We start from the raw sequence: 16,886 nt of genomic DNA, 5'->3' as shown, positions 1-16,886 counted from the left end.
CATGTTCTCACATGACGCGCATCTCAGGGTTAACATGTTTTCACCAGTTGCAAACCTTCGTCATTCATTGACGTCGCGTAATGACAAACTTGGCATATGTGAAGCTAGCGAAACGGCCGCAAGCGCATCATAAAGGTGGCATGTAGTCATAATGTTACACGACACGCATGTCATGATTATAATGTTTGTATGTGTCATTTACCTTTGTCATCCATTCCCATCGCGTAACAACGAGTTTGGTACATGTGAAGCTAGCGAAACAGCTGCGAGTGCATCATGAGCGTGGCATGTAATCATGTTGTTTTGGGACACGCATCTCATGATCATGTTTGCACCAGTCGCATACCTTTGTTATCATTCACTTACCGTCATACCGAATTTGGTATATGTGACGCTAGGGAAACGGCCGCGAGCACATCATGAGTTTGGAACGCAGTCCAGTTGTTACATAACATGCATGTCATGGTGTTGATGTTAGGGCCTGTAGCTTGTGTTCGCCATGCAGCCATACCATACCACACCAGTTTTGCAACATATAATGTGATTGAAACCACCGCAAGAGCACCAAGATTTTGACATGTAAATTATGACATTTATAACAGACATATCGTGATTTTCATGTAATGACTAATCAGTTATGCTCGTCATACAAACCATACCAAGTTTGGTAATGCTACCATTACCCAAACGATCAGGAGAGCTAGGGTCGTAGGCGATAAGATAGATAGATAGATAGATAGACAGATCGATCAATAGATAGATCGATAGATAGATAGATAGATAGATAGATAGATTGATAGATATGCTCAAAGTCCCGACTTTCACCTACAATTTCTTCGCATATCATACTTAAGCTCCAATATTCAAACGTCGTGCTATGTCGTATTGCGAGACTCTTTCGGCTAGTTTAAAAAACCTTCTATCGAGCCTAGTACGCGGAAATGTCAGAAAAATGTCCACGTAAAGGTAACACTGAGCGTAAAGGTAATCCTGTTGCGAATTTGTTGTAACTGTTGTAAATTTGTTGCAAACTTGTTGTAGTACTGTTGCAAATGTTCTGGTGCAGGCCCTCCTAAGCTGCAAAACGAGTCTTTTCTTCAGTTCTTGCCGTTCACCATGTCGCAGATGCTTCCTTTTGAGGCCCGATCGCGAAGTTGTGAAGTTATTCCGTAGCTTCACCTTCTAGTGTAGGATCCTTACGCTTCTTTTTGGGACGTCGTGCTTTGTTGCGAGCGCCTTCTTCGTGTATAAGCGACTTCAGAAGTCAAGATTGATGTGAGTGATCACAACGTGAACGTTTTGTGCGCGTTTGACTGTGCCGTCATTTTAATAATGCAGGTAAGGTCTCAACTTCCGGAATGTTTACAAGCCATGGAAGTTAAAAAAACAGTACCACGCCACTGAAGCACGATTGGCACCACAACGGCAGGAACAATTCGGCTGTGACTTCAGCGACTGAAACCGAGGTCAAAAAACTTTATTGGTTGCGATCACTACCATCGAGAGGAGGCCAGTGGTACTTAGGAGGTCGTGGCATAATAATAACTAAATAGAGCGGGAACTGAAAAAGATGATGCTCATATATATGAGTATAGCAGAATTTTCACCGACTTTTTAAAAATCTTTTCTGAATACAAAACTAACTAATATACAAGCTACTGTTGTGTTCCGGTGACATTTCAGTTTACTGCTTTCCGTTAAGAAAATTCAGCTGTAGTGTCGATCATGACAGACTATATGGGGTCATACCGAGTTTGACTCGCAAATTTAATCGTGGACGTTAATGTATTGATATTTATAAACGAATATCAATCTTTCAATATTTTTCTATAATTTTCAAAAATGTGATTAACCATAGACTAGCGAACTATTCGAATAGGCATAACTTTCAATCTGAACATTATTTTGGGAACCAGAAAGGCAAATCTACAGAGAGTCATTTATTAAATATTCGAGAAAAAAGTTTAGATAATATAGAAAACCAATGCACACTGTAGATACTTTTTTAGACTTTAACAAAGCATCAAAATTGGTTAAACATGAAATTCTTTTCGCTAAGATACCAGGTTATCAAATCAGAGGCGTAATATTACGTTTGATGCAGAGCTATTTATGTGAGTGAAGTCCGTTTGTGTTATTCACTAGTAATATTAAATTCGACATGCAAACCATCATTGATGACGTGCCACAAGGTTTATTATTAGGGCCTATCCTGTTCCTCATATACAATACTGATAATGTTTTCCCTCACACTCTTAAAATAGTCCTCTATGCAGATGATACGAGTGAACTTTTTCTTCGAGTTTACCTGGTCTCGCTAACTCGAATAAAACACAAATTTAACAGTAATTAACAAACTCCAGCATTTAACAAACTGGTTAAGTTCAAATTAATTAACCTAAATGTCAGCGCAATAAATTCATTATACGACACGCCACGAATAAACCTGTTCCTTCATTTCATTCGCTATTATTTAGAACGCAGGTAGTGAAACGAGTCTGTCAGCATGAATGTCTTTGTGTGCATTTCAACGAAAACTTGTCATGAACACAAAACATAGAATTTATTGAAAGCAATATAGCGAAATCAGTAGGTCTCTTAAGCACATACCGGACCTTGTTACCGAACTCATTAAAACGCCAATTCTAGCTTTCTTTAAATCATGACCGCTTGCACTGTTGTGTGCTTATTTGTGGAGCTACGTCGCAGCCAAATCTAAATAGAATAAAATAGAATAGAGAAAAATTTTATTCTCTCCCTTAATGCAGAGTGAACCATGCGATTCACTACATCCAACACTTAGCAATTTAGTAAAAGAATGCTGTGAAATAAAAACAGAAAAGCAACTTTATTTATGGCGAAAAGATTATGTTTCACTGAAGGCTAACTCGAATTTTTTTTCACTTCTACAGCACCCTCAACATATTTTAGAGTGCAGGCTTTATGAGTTCTGGTAATTTTCGCTTGAACTTCCATTATTACAGTACTGCACAAGTGAACGTGTTGGTGTCATCAAATAAAAAAAAGCGTGTACGCATTTTCGCAAATGTGAATAGAAAAATTCAGGTCTTTACCGGCAGATGTAAAGTTACATTCAACGTATTTAAAATCCGATGATGCAAACATCTTCAAATGCATAGTGTGGCTTGTATATATATGGTTTTGTCTCTCATGGTGCCCAAATAAATATACTCCTTGCTTTGCGAAGGGTACTTTTGCTCTGTTCTGAGACTGAGACGGTGTTTTCGGGCATGGCATACGTGCACATTGTGTTATTCTAAGCTGAAATCAATGAAAGACTCTAGAGCAAACTGAAACAAGTAAACAATAGAAGCGAGAACGATCAAAGTGCTTCATATAACAGCGAAAACGCACTTTTGTTTTCTTTCAGAAAAGGGATGAACCATGCTTTAAAACATGAAGTTTGCTGTCAGTTCTTTCAAAGAAAGCCTGTATCGGTGATTGGCAGACGCAGGCAAACATTCTTACGCCTTCATTCTTCCTAAATGTTTGCACCTGGAAGTAGGTACACGCACGACTATGGTCTGTGTACCGTCGATGAACCCTGCTCTTTTCTTTTGGCGACAGTTCTTTTTTTTTCATTCAGCGTTGCATAAAAAGCGGGCTTCCTTTCCTAGGAAACACGTTTACACATGGGGAATTCCGGAAGCTTTTCGAAACAACAAGCAGTGTTCTTACTTTGGCTTCAAAGCGGAAGCCAAACTTTCGCTTCCTTGACAGTTCTGATATTTCCGACATTGCTTCTTTCGCAGTTCAGCAGCGCAGTTATCACGTTGAAAACATTGAAAATATCCACTGTTGTGATTGTTCTTTTTACTTTATATTTTAGCATTCAATTTTCTTGAAATACCCTATTCTTAGAGTATAGCAAAAAAATTGTAAACATCGTGAGTGAACCTATATACCTTTAGTAACATCTTCGTCATTAGGTTTTTTTCTTGCTATAGAACATGATATTGATGGTGGATGTTGCATCTTTGCTGCTCATTCTACAAGTTTGTCTTCTTTCGGCGTAAACATTTTTATACCTGATTTTCTTTTGGAAGAATTCCAATGGCAGATAGCGCGTTCACAGAGTTACGAATGAAGCATGTATATGTGAGTGGGATTGGTATAGCATAATCTGCGACTGCAACGCGTACGCCTCGACGGGAGCAGTCGATACATGAAACTCTTGCGAGGGGGAATTGGGCGAGGAGGGTGAAGCGTTTTCATACTTCTCCACGGCTGCTCGCGACCTCTAACATCTGGCAGTGAAGGGGTAAAAAGCGGGCGCACCGACCACGTCACGCGAATTTTCGGTAAAATGCGCCAATTTCGGCGGAGCGAGAATTCTGGCTCCACGGAGCAATCCGTAATCCGCGGTTGCTCTTTATCTGCCCATCAAGCACGTAATTTACGCTCCAATATATCATTCAATGTGGTTGGTCCACCGAGAGCAGAAAAAGTTTATCTGAATCTGCCAGCAGAATTCAACATTAGTTGATCTGCGTAGTTTGAACCGCATGGTCGACCTAGAACCACTCGCGCGCGTGAGAGAGAGAAAAATAACGTTTTATTGAAAAGCAGAGAATTCAGCTGGCATATATAAATCGTTGACTTGCTACTCTGCGAGGGAAACGACATTGCGTATTCTTTAGTACGGTGTGTCAGCTTATCGCTGCTGTAGCGCCACAAGACGGGCAGCACCAGGGTAGTTGTAGAAACGCACGAGTGTATCTTTGGGCTTCACGTTTTCTTAAGAAGCCTAGAACTCCTTCCACATAATATTTCGCATCACCTAATCAACACTCATCCAGATGCAGAATTTGTTTTTGAAAACAACCGTGTCTTACTTTAGGAAATTGACTTTTATTGTCATCTAGTGTCACAAGGACATTCGTGTTACCCGGTGGTAACGTAAATATGTTTGTTTAAGGTCACCATGAAGGCTGCAGCTCGATGGTTTTCCCGTAAAGTGTAGTACATGAGGTCGCGCGCATGCCAGTAGTTCATTTTGTTTTGTGTATGAGTCTCTTATTTTCTTCTAAATTGGTGTCGTATTCTTCAAAATAGTGTCTGTCTCTCTTTTAGCTAGCGCCAACATCAACGAAACTGTCTACACAGGGTTCACTCTGGTGCCCATGTGTTTCAGTGCCATGCCTTTTTTAGGGGCGAAGCTCTTTAGCGCCTAGCCCTGTCGGCGTCCGTCACGCTACACGAAACCGAAACAGCAACGGAACATATACAACATGACAGTCAAAAACTGTATGAAAATCTTCCTTGATATGTCCATCAATTACATTTTTGTGCGCAACACAAACGTGGCGGGAATAAGCTTAGATGAGCATGTAGCGCGTCCCTGAAGGAGAACAACGATTAACTTCATTTCTGTGATTGTGCAGCCACTATTGCTTGGTCATGCACTCACGGACCGCGATAAGATTTTACCACAAAGATGGAAAAGGGTGTCTGTCTGGACCATGAGGCCGCAACATCCCTTCCTCTGCTAGAGTGTTTGCGAAAGTTCTCAGGACTATTATCATTCTTCACAGATCCATACGACGGTGTGCCTCTCGGTGTGTGCGGGCGGATGTTAGACTACCTCAAGAGCTTCTCGGGCGACCGCGCTCTTCGCGTTTGTGTTGGCTCCACAATTAGCGGTCTCCACCCCGTCACTGCAGGCGTATCCCTGCTCAGCATATTGAGCCATTTTCTTTTCAATCTGGCTCTAGGCAAGTTGCGTGGATACATCCTGCGCAACACGGCGTGTAAAGTGCATGTGCCAATTTACACTGATGACATTGCGCTGTTTGCCTGCGGCCCCAGTCGCCACCATGCAGCCCTTCTCGAGTTTCTCCAGGTGGCTATCGACGCGGTTCACGCATTCCTTAGCGGATTGGACTGGCGTTCACCGCCTCCCCGACGGAGGCACTGCTCTTCCACCCACGAGCGTCGGCACGCCGCTCCACGCCTCGGCTCTCACTGCGGGGCGTCTCCATCGACTAGAGCAAGAAGGTGCAATACTTGGGGGTGATCATAGACCACCGGCTCAGCTGGTGACCTGCCGTAAACGATCTGCGGGCGAGCAACCGCAAGGTACTCGGCGCCATACGAAGTGTCCTCGCGCGAGGTCACGGCTGCATCCCTGCCCTTGCCCTGCGAGTCTAAAACAGAGTCGCATCGGTACGCGTGATCTGCACGGCAGCAGTGGCTTCATTGAGTGCTTGCCAGCTGGCTGCCTTGGACGCGGATCATTGCAACACCGTATGGGAGTACTACGCAATTCCCCACACCTCCCAGGTAGGCTCGCCGCTCACCGCAGTGGGGGAAACTCCCTTCTCCCTGCAGGTGACCCAGCGGACACTAAAACATGTCGTCATAATCATCATCATCATCAGCCTGACTACGTCCAGTGCAGGACAAAGGAAACTCCCATGTTCCGCCAGTTAACCCGGTTCTGTGCTTGCTGCTGCCAATTTATACACGCAAACTTCTTCATCTCGTCTGTCCACCTAACGTTCTGTCTCCCCCTAACCCGCTTACCTTCTCTGGGAATCCAGTAAGTTACCCTTAATGACCAGCGGTTATCCTGTCTACGCGCTACATGCCTGGCCCATGTTCATTTCCTCTTTTTAATTTCAGCTATGATATCCTTAACCGCCGTTTGTTCTCTAATCCATTCTACTCTCTTCTTGTCTCCTAATGTTACACCTACCATTTTTCTTACCATTGCTCTCGGCGTCGTCCTCAACTTAAGCTGAACCCTCTTTGTATATCTCCTGACGGGAAGTCTCCTGATGGAAGAGTACCAGAGTCTTGGAAGAGCGCTAACATCATCTAAATACATAAGAAAGGGGATGACAAGGACTTGAAGAATTACAGGCCGATCAGCTTGCTCTCTGTATTATACAAGCTATTTACAAAGGTAATTCCTAACAGCGTAAGAAAACATAAGAACTCAATCAACCAGAGGAACAAGCAGGATTTCGAACAGGCTACTCAAATATCGACCACATTCATGTTATCAATCAGGTAATAGAGAAATGCTCAGAGCATAACCAACCACTATACATAGCCTTCATAGATTACGAGAAGGCGTTTGATTCAGTAGAAATAACAGCCGTCATGCAGACACTGCGGAATCAGGGCGTCGATGAAGTATATATTTTCACGGCTAAAGGCCGGGAAAGAAGACAGAGGATGAAGTGATGAGCTGGGACAGCACCCACGGTTCCTCCGAGGAAGAAGAAGTCGAAGCGGCTGCTCTTTTGTTCTGTTAATACAGACCTCATTTTTTCTGGTGGCACCGTCGTTCTGTATTCTGTTATTTTCACCTAGCAACATTGGTGGAGGTACTGGGTTTCTCCAACAGATGCTTGGGACACCTCCGCGCCCTAGCACATCGAGTCCACCACCGCAATCTGTTCCGGCAGTGGATTCTCCTGTCCACCGGTACAGTCGCCGACAGCGAGGCCTTAGTCCCGAGGCGATCCCGCTCGAACTTCTCCAGCAACACACCGTACCGGGAGAAATGACTACCGGAGGGCTTCACAACTTACTGTTTATCAGCCTCTAATTACTGAGACCTTCCACTGTGAGGTTTATGAAGACGTCGAGGACTGGTTAGCCCAGTATGATCGAGTCGCCAAAGCCAACCGCTGGTCCACTGAACAAAAGCTATCGCGCGCCTACTTTGCTTTGGCAGACAGCGTTCGTACGTGGTACGAGAACCACGAGTCAACGCTATCTTCGTGGGAGGAATTTCGGCAGCAAATTTTCGGGACGTTCGCAGACACATCCCGCCGTGATTGTGCTTTGCAGCTCATCGACGCACGCATACAGAAACCAAACGAGAGCGTAGCCATGTTTGCGGAAGACATGGCCCGCCTATTTCAGCGGGCCGACCCCGAGATGCCTGAAGGTAAAAAACTCTGACGTTTGATAAGGGGCGTCAAGGAAAAGCTGTTTGCCGGTCTCCTACGCAACCCACCAACAAGCGTAGTAGAATTCGTCAAAGAGGCTACAACAATGGAGCGAGCACTGCAGCAAAGGCGCCGATACGATGACCAACCAAACAAAACATCTCCCAGCCTCTCTGCTTTGAGTTCCGGTAGTGAGTGTTCTCTGCGCGAACTCATTCGTGAGGTCGTTCGGGAGGAGATCCGAAACCTCCTTGTGACTCCGCAAGAAAATACCATGGCTTGCGTTGCAGAAGTTGTGCGGCAAGAACTCCGCCAGGCATTTTCGTTGCCCGAATCGCTCTCAGACCAGCGGTCTGTAAGCTACTCATCAGCTGTCCGTCCACCCACTCCATTGTCGTACAACTCGTCACCACTGGCTTATTGTGACGTGAGCCAAGGGCCTTACAACGAGCCGTGGGCCCCAGCTCCCAATCCACCGCAGCCGTATCCACAGTCCAACGTGCCTATGCAAACGGCGCCGATGTACACTCCGCCGACATCTGCATCTTGGTCGCAAGGTATGCCCACCAGTCGACCATTCATTTGTGAGATGGACTTGTGGCGCACCGTCGACCACTTTGCTTTCATTGCGGAAAAGCCGGGAATATTTTCCGCAATTGCCCGTACCGTGACCGTAGACATCATAACTTTCTACAAACCTCCCCTCGTGCCTATTTCGATAACCGCCGTGACAGCAGTGCAGGCCCGCAAGCACAGCAACCCGAAGTGCCGTATCGTCAACCCCGCTCACCTTAACCTGCACCGAACTCGCCACCGCAGCGCAGTTACTTCGAGGTGGTCCCGGGCAGATCTCCTAGCCCTCGTCGGGGAAGATAACAGCTGCGACCTTTGGGGGAAAGGTTGCCGCCCGTCGAGATGCTATCACACCCCCAACATCTTCTCTACGACGCGATACGACGAATGATACCGCGGATCGTACGACGCACGATACCAATGACGATACCACGTCACCGACACCAACGGAAATCGCAAGCGCCAATCTAGACATTTGTATAGACGCACGCCCAATAACAGTACTGGTAGATACTGGTGCGGACTTTTCTATTATCAGTCGTAAACTCGCCGACTGCCTAAAGAAAGTAAGAACAATATAAACGGGCCCAAACATAAGAACCGCAGGAGGTCAATTGGTGATACCAACGGGCAAATGTACAGCTCGAATTAATATCGGCAGTTCAGATTTCGTCGCTACTTTCGTAATTTTACCGAAGTGCTGCAAAGACCTGATCTTGGGCATAGACTTCTTGCGTAAATACGGTGCCATTATCAACATTCCTGAGAGATCGGTTACGTTTTGGACGGCCCCAGATCAAGTTTTGGTTGTTCCCTGTACAGACCAGCGACGTCAGCCTTTGCGTGTCTTCGAAGACGACGTGACCATCCTACCACGGTCGAGTGCACTCGTGGCTGTGACATGTGACACGTCGAGCCATTCTGAAAACATCGTCGAGCAAATTCCAACACTGCTATTCAGCCATAGTTTATCTATCACAAGAGGCGTCGTAAGCATAAAATGCGAACACACGCACGTCCTCGTTATGAACTTCAGCTCTGAATGCCGACGTCTAACGAGGGGCATGGCAGTCGCGTACGTGGAATAGCTCGCCGAGATGACAGAGTGCCTAACTCTTGAAAAAAATAATTCAACTGATCTGACCCCCGCACCTCTATCTGTTGATATTGGCCCAAGTTTGCTGCAGCCGGTGCAGAAGCAAAGTATCATGCAGCTTATTAACAATATGAAGATTGTTTCTCTTCGATTTCCAGGGTCCTTCAAACGCCGCTGACGAAACATCGAATTCTAACGGACGACATGACCAGACCCATCAGGCGAAACCCGTACCGGGTAGCTCTGCGAGAACGTGAAGCCATCGAAAAGCATGTGTGACAGATGCTTGAAGACGACTTTATTCAGCCGTCGAAAAGCCCTTGGGCTTCACCGGTTGTATTAGTGAAGAAAAAAGACGGCACCTTACGTTTCTGCGTGAATTACCGCAAGCTGAATCAGGTGACAAAAAAAGACGTCTACACACTTCCACGCATCGACGATTCACTCGATCGACTACGGCACGCGCGTTATTTCTCGTCGATGGATCTAAGGAGTGAGTATTGGCAGATAGAAGTCGATGAAAGAGACCGGGAGAAAACAGCTTTCGTGACACCTGATGGCCTTTTTGAATTTAAGGTACTTCCATTTGGCTTGTGCTCAGCACCAGCAACGTCTCAGCGGCTAATGGACACCGTATTTTCAGGCCTCAAGTGGCAGACGTGCTTAGTGTATTTAGATGACGTCGTCGTATTTTTTGCCACATTTGACGAACACGTCAGGCGACTTCACTCAGTATTTTAAGCTATCCGTTCCGCCGGACTAACACTTAAGTCTGAAAAATGCCGTTTCGGCTTCGAAGAGCTTCTGTTCCTGGGGCATCTTGTCAGTAGTGAAGGTGTGCGGCCTGACCCTGAAAAAATAGCTGCCGTTACGAATTTTCCAGCGCCAACTGACAAAAAGGTGGTCAGACGGTTTTTAGGACTGTGTGCTTACTGCCGACGCTTAATTGAGAACTTCTCGGGCATTGTCTCGCTGTTGACCCGCCTTACCAGAGAAGACGTCGCATTCGTATGGAATGAACAGCAGCAAAAATCATTCGACGAGCTGCGGCAACGCCTTCAGAAGCCACCAGTCCTCGCACACTTTGATGATGATGCACCGACAACAGTGCACACCGACGCTAGCAATGTCGGCTTAGGAGCTGTACTCGTGCAGTGGCAGGATGGCGCCGAACGAGTAATTGCTTACGCGAGCAGAACTCTTTCACGCGCAGAAGAATATTATTCGACTACGGAACAAGAGTGCCTTGCGGTGGTGTGGGTGGTTATAAAATTCCGCCCATACCAGTATGGTCGTCCTTTTACTGTTGTCAGCGACTATCACTCCCTCTGCTGGCTGACGAATTTAAGAGACCCTTTAGAACGGTTGGCGCGCTGGAGCCTGAAACTTCAAGAATTTGACATGACGGTGGTCTACAGATTGGGGAAGCGACATTCAGACGCTGATTGCCTTTCTCGTGCGCCTTACGAACCTGCGACGGCAGAAGATGACGATACAGTCTTCGTCGGAGTTGTAAACACGGCAACTGTCGCACAGCTGCAACGAGACGACCCTGAACTAGAACCCATAATACGTTTTTTAGAGGGTCGCACTTCAGCTGTACCTAGACTGTTTGCGAGAGAGCTTTCGTCATTTTGCTTGCGCAACGACGTCCTGTATAAGATGAACTTCACGCCACACGGAAACGACTACTTACTCGTCGTCCCAACATCTCTAAGGAGCGAAGTATTACAGGCATGCCACCATGAACCAACATGCGGCCACCTGGGTTACACGCGTACGTTGTGCAGAGTGAGGCAGAAATACTACTGGCCAAGACTGACGGCGACCGTTCAACACTATGTGCGGACGTGCCTTGATTGCCAGCACAGAAAAGTTCCACCCGTCAAACCAGCAGGCCTCCTTCATGCTAATGACGTGCCTGTCACTTCATTCACTCAAGTCGGAATAGATTTTTTGGGCCCATTTCCAACCTCATCAGCAGGTCGCAGATGGATTATAATAGCCACTGACTACCTCACTCGTTACGCCGAAATCAAGGCTTAGGAGAGGGGCACGGCAAGTGAAGCAGCCCGATTTTTCGTACAGAATGTGGTGCTGAGGCATGGTGCTCCATCAGTGGTAATAACTGACAAGGGAACTGCATTCGTAGCCGAACAATTACAGACAGTTTTAAGACTTAGTGGCACATCCCACCGGCGAACAACGGCGTATCATCCGCAAGCGAATGGTCTTACGGAGCGTCTCAACAAGACACTATCGGATATGCTCTGCATGTACGTCGATGTGGAGCATAAAAACTGAGACGAGATCTAGCCGTATGTCACGTTCGCCTATTACACGGCTTATCAAGAAACAAGAACAACGTCATTCTGCCTTCTTCATGGTCGTGAAGTCACCAGTATGCTGGATGTTATGCTGCCGCTCGAGTGCGAAGACGCTGAAACGGATGCTGATTATATCACCCAGCTGGCCGAAGAAGCCCGACAACTTGCACGCCTACGTATTAGTCGCCAGCAGGACTACGATTCAAGACGGTAGAACTTTCGTCACCGACCAGTCTCCTACGAGCTAGGAGAGAAAGTTTGGATATGAACACCTATTCGGCGCCTTGGCCTCTCAGAAAAACTGTTAAGATGGTACTTCGGTCCCTATAAAGTTCTGCGACGTCTCAGTGACATTAATTATGAGGTTGTTCCTGATACTGCGCACTTTTCAAGGCGTCGAAGGTATTCTCCAGAAGCTGTGCACCTGGTACGCATGAAGCCTTATTTCTCCGAATGAACTCATGCGTTTCCAACGAGTACAAACCGGTTTGATTATAAAGCATCGGGACGATGCTTTCTTGAATGGGAGGCTAATGTCACTGCTAAAGGCCGGGCAAGAAGACAGAGGACGAAAAAGTGATGAGCGTGGACAGCACCCACGGTTCCTCCGAGGAAGAAGTTGAAGCAGCTGCTCTTTTGTTCTGTTAATACAGACCTCGTTTTTTTGGTCGCACCGTCGTCCTGTATTCTGTTATTTTCACCCAGCCACAATATAAACATCCTGGAAGAAATCTACCGGGGATCAAGTGCTACCATAGTGCTTCATAAACAAAGCAACAGAATACTAATCAAGAAGGGTGTAAGGCAGGGGGACACAAACTGCCCAATGCTATTTACCGGGTGCTTATAGGAGGTTTTCAGAAGCCTAGAATGGAAACAGTTAGAAATAAGAGTTAATGTAGAGTACCTTAGTAACCTGCGCTTTGCCGATGACATTACATTGCTCAGTAACTCAGGGAACAAATTGCAACTCATGATTACGGAGTTAGGCAAGGAGGGCAGAAAGGTAGGTCTTAAAATTAATCTGCAGAAAACGAGAGTAATGTTTTCGAATTAATATTCCATTAACAACCTCGGAAAAGAGCAGAGCTTCGAGATAGGTAATAGTGAACTTCAAGTTGTAAAATGCTATGTCTATTTAGGGCAGGTAATAACCGCGGAGCCAAACCACGAGATTGAAGTAACTAGAAGAATAAGAATGGGGTGGAGGGAGCAGATTTGGCAAGCACTCTCAAATAATGACAGGTAGATTGCAACTATCCCTCAAGAGGTAGGTATATAACAGCTGTATCTTGCCAGTACTAAAACATGTACTGCGTCGGAAAAACCACAAGGCAGGGGCAGCTACTCGTGAACAGGCTATACGCTCTGCCTCACTCACCCATGGGCAGCGGGCGAGTAACCTCTTGACGGTTGTGCCAGACACGCAGTACCCCAGCTGGCTGGCTATCCCACCATACCGCCACATCCTTCTGGGGACCACCAAGACCATTGGCGGCATCAAAGTGAAGGCGCGCACCCCGCTGGCAGCCATGTAGCAGGAGTGCTCCCCCGTCTCTTAAGAATAGCTGAACAGCCGGCTGTTTACGTCGACGGATCAGTGCTTCGCGACGGCTCCACGGCCACCGCCTGCGTTGTTCCATCAAGCGGCGAGATTCTCAAGTGCAGCCTCTCCACCCTCGCCTTTTCCACTGTGGCGGAACTCGCCGCTATAAATTTGGCAGCCAATTTCCTGAGTGAGTGGGCACCCAACAGCGCTGGAGCCATCATCTGCGACTCCCGGGTGGCCATGGCTGCGATCTCCCGCAAGAAAGATGGCAACATACTTGCGAAGAGATTTGCCCGGAAGCTACACGTCGTGCAGCAAACGGGCTGCGACCTTTCGCTGCACTGGATACCTTCCCACACCGGAATACCTGGAAACGAGGTGGCGGACTGTGCCGCGACGGTTGCGCACGACCCCAACACCGGGGTCACCAACTTCGTGTGCTCCACGGATGCCGGCCGTCTCCTCACCGCCCGCTACGTGCGCGAGTGTCATCCCGACCCTCGCGTAGCAGCTGGAAAGCCACCACGGCGGATCCCTTGCTAGGGATTACCAAGACGAGGCCACGATTTTACTTTCTGTCTCCTCAACGAGGACAACTAAACCACCGCGCGAAAACACCGGCACTCTGGTCGTGGCAGTTCATACTGTATGAACTGCGGCGACCTGGAGACTTCGGACCACCTTTTGCTTCATTGTCCGGCTGGTGACGCGAGCAGACAAGTGATGCTCGCAACGTACGGAGCTCTCGGCCTGCCTCGGACAATAACTGAGCAGCTCTTGTTCCTGAACAGTGGCCGCGCGCATATAAAGCGTGTCATTTCAACGCTGCTAGGCTTTGTTGATGGAAGCGAACTGCGTCCGCTTCCGTCAACAAAGAGCATTCGCATCCCCTGATTTTGTCTGACGATCTGTGCTTCCGCACTTCTTTTGCGTTGTCTTCGCTTGCTCTCTCCTTTCTCTTTCCTCTCTCCGCTCAAGTCTATTACCCCCCGTTGCCCTTCCCATGTGAACCACACAGAAGTGTCACACTTAGCTGTAGACAGTTACGGGGTTCACTTTTCTTTTCCACTTTAAGAACCACTTCCCTCCCCCGGAACCCTTGAATTGCGTGTCTTGGGGACTTTGCATTTTTGAACAGGCACTGCCTTGTAGGGTAGAGTACCAGGTGAAAGCACATATTGAAGGGTCCCTGAAACACTTTTCCATGTAGCCATGAAATGATTTCACTGAAAGATTAGAGAGATACGGCAGGGGTAAAGAAAATACGTCATGCGCGCCTCGTGACTTTGAGCACTTTTCTTTTGTTTTCGATTGGATTGGCTAACTTTATTTTGGTCATCCAAAACACAGATTAATGTGTTGCGGGCAGCTCTCACGTGGGGACTGAGATGCCGAGCTCGTCAGCCGCCTCACGAGCTTGGTGGACAGTCGAGAGCTGATCTGCTAAGGACGAGCTGCGGATTGCCGCCTCCCATCTGGCAGAGAGGATGTTTGATAAATGAGTGAACTTGTTACACTGCCAGAGCTTATGTTCTAATGAAGCTATTTCCCCACATTGTGGACAAAGATTACTTGGGTATAGGTCAGGGTACATGATGTGTAACATTTTCAAAGTAGGGTACATTCGCGTTTGCAAAAGCCTTAATGTAAGTGCTTGGGGCCGGGTTAGATTTTTGTGAGGTGGAGGAAAAATCCTTCTAGACAGGTAGAAATGTTAAGTGAGATCGTTATATATTGTAAGAATTTCCCGGTTATTCCCTTCATCAGTGGAACGCATCCCCGGGGAGGCGCGGTTGGAGAGTTCTCGCGCCGCCTCGTGTGCTGCTTCATTGAGATTGGGAGGGGAATAGTTGATTCGCCCAAGGTGAGCTGGGAACCAACTCAGAAGATGATGCGTTATCTGCTTGCCTTGCAGTATTCTCAGCGTTTGTTCAGAGACCGTCCCCTTGGCGAACGCCCGTAGTGCTGCCATGGAATCACTGTAGACGACTTCAATGTTATCCATCTTGAGTGCTAAGGCGATGGCCACCTGTTCCGCAATGATTGGGTCTTTCGTCCTGACCGTCGCTGAGTGGACGACATGGCCAGCCCCATCGACCACCACTGCCACAAAAGCTTTTCCATTGGCGTAGGAAACCGCGTCAACAAATACGACCCCTCGTTCCTCGTTTGCGACTTGACGAAGTATAGTCCTGGCCCTCGCTACTCTTCTTCCGACGTTGTGTTCTGGATGCATGTTTCTTGGTATAGGAGACACCGTGATATTCTCCCTGATGTTGTCGGAGATATCATTGTAATTGCGTCTGATTGCCATTGCGTGTTGGCCCAGCTTCTGCAGGATCATTCTCCCCGACCTTGTTGTCGATAACCTTGCAAACTGTGCTCTCTCTTGGGCTTCTGCTATTTCTTCGAGCGTGTTGTGAATGCCAAGCTCAAGCAGGTGCTCGGTGCCGGTATGCATGGGTAGGCCCAGAACTTTCTTGATAACTTTCCTGAGGAGCACATTCAGTGTCTCGGACTCTGAACTTGACCAGTTGTGCATTGCTGCCTCGTACATAAAGTGGCCTAAAACAAACGCATGCATCAACCTGATGATGTTGTCTTCCTTTATCCCATTTTTTTTGTTGGCCACTCTGCGTATGAGGTGCACCGCACTGTCTGTTTTACAAGTTAACTTGGCTATAGATTTGCTGTTGGCGCCGGTAGACTCTATCAGCATGCCCAGGACTTTGATGGAGTCGACCCTCTGGATGGCATCCCATCGATTTGTACGGAGGTGGATGTCTATCTGGTTTAACGGCTTCCATCCCCTGGGCTTCGGTCTGCGGCGTGCAGTCCGATACAGTAAAAGTTCTGACTTACTCGATGAGCACTTGAGCCCGGAAGGTACTCTTCTACGGTGTCAATCGCCTCTTGCAGGGTGCTCTCAATCTGCCCCTCGCTTCCACCTGTGCACCAGGTGGTAATGTCATCTGCGTAGATGCTGTGCTTCAATCTTTCAATGCTCGATAATTTCTTTGACAGTCCAATCATGGCAATGTTGAACAGCATTGGTGAAATTACTGCCCCTTGCGGCGTGCCCCTTGCTTCTAGTTCAATTGCTGCGGTCTCGATATCTGCAATCTTCCTCACGGCTTTCCGATCTGTAAGAAAGGACCATACGTAGTCATAGAAGGCTCTCCCCAGTCCAAGCTTGGAAATTGCTTCGAGTATGAATGAGTGGTAGATGTTTTCAAACGCTTTTTCTAGATCTAGGCACAGAATGGCTCTCACGTTTCTCGTTTTGTTGTCGATGACCTAGTGTTTGATAAGCTTCAATGCATCTTGTGTGGATAGCCCTGCCCTGAATCCAACCATATTGTGTGTATATGTGTCGTTATCTTCCAAGTACTTGTTTATCCTGTGCACTATGGCAT

This window comes from Rhipicephalus microplus, chromosome 1 (assembly GCF_043290135.1).
Source record: "Rhipicephalus microplus isolate Deutch F79 chromosome 1, USDA_Rmic, whole genome shotgun sequence".
In the NCBI taxonomy this organism is placed as follows: Eukaryota; Metazoa; Arthropoda; class Arachnida; order Ixodida; family Ixodidae; genus Rhipicephalus; species Rhipicephalus microplus.
Note: the sequence above shows the minus strand (reverse complement) of the source record.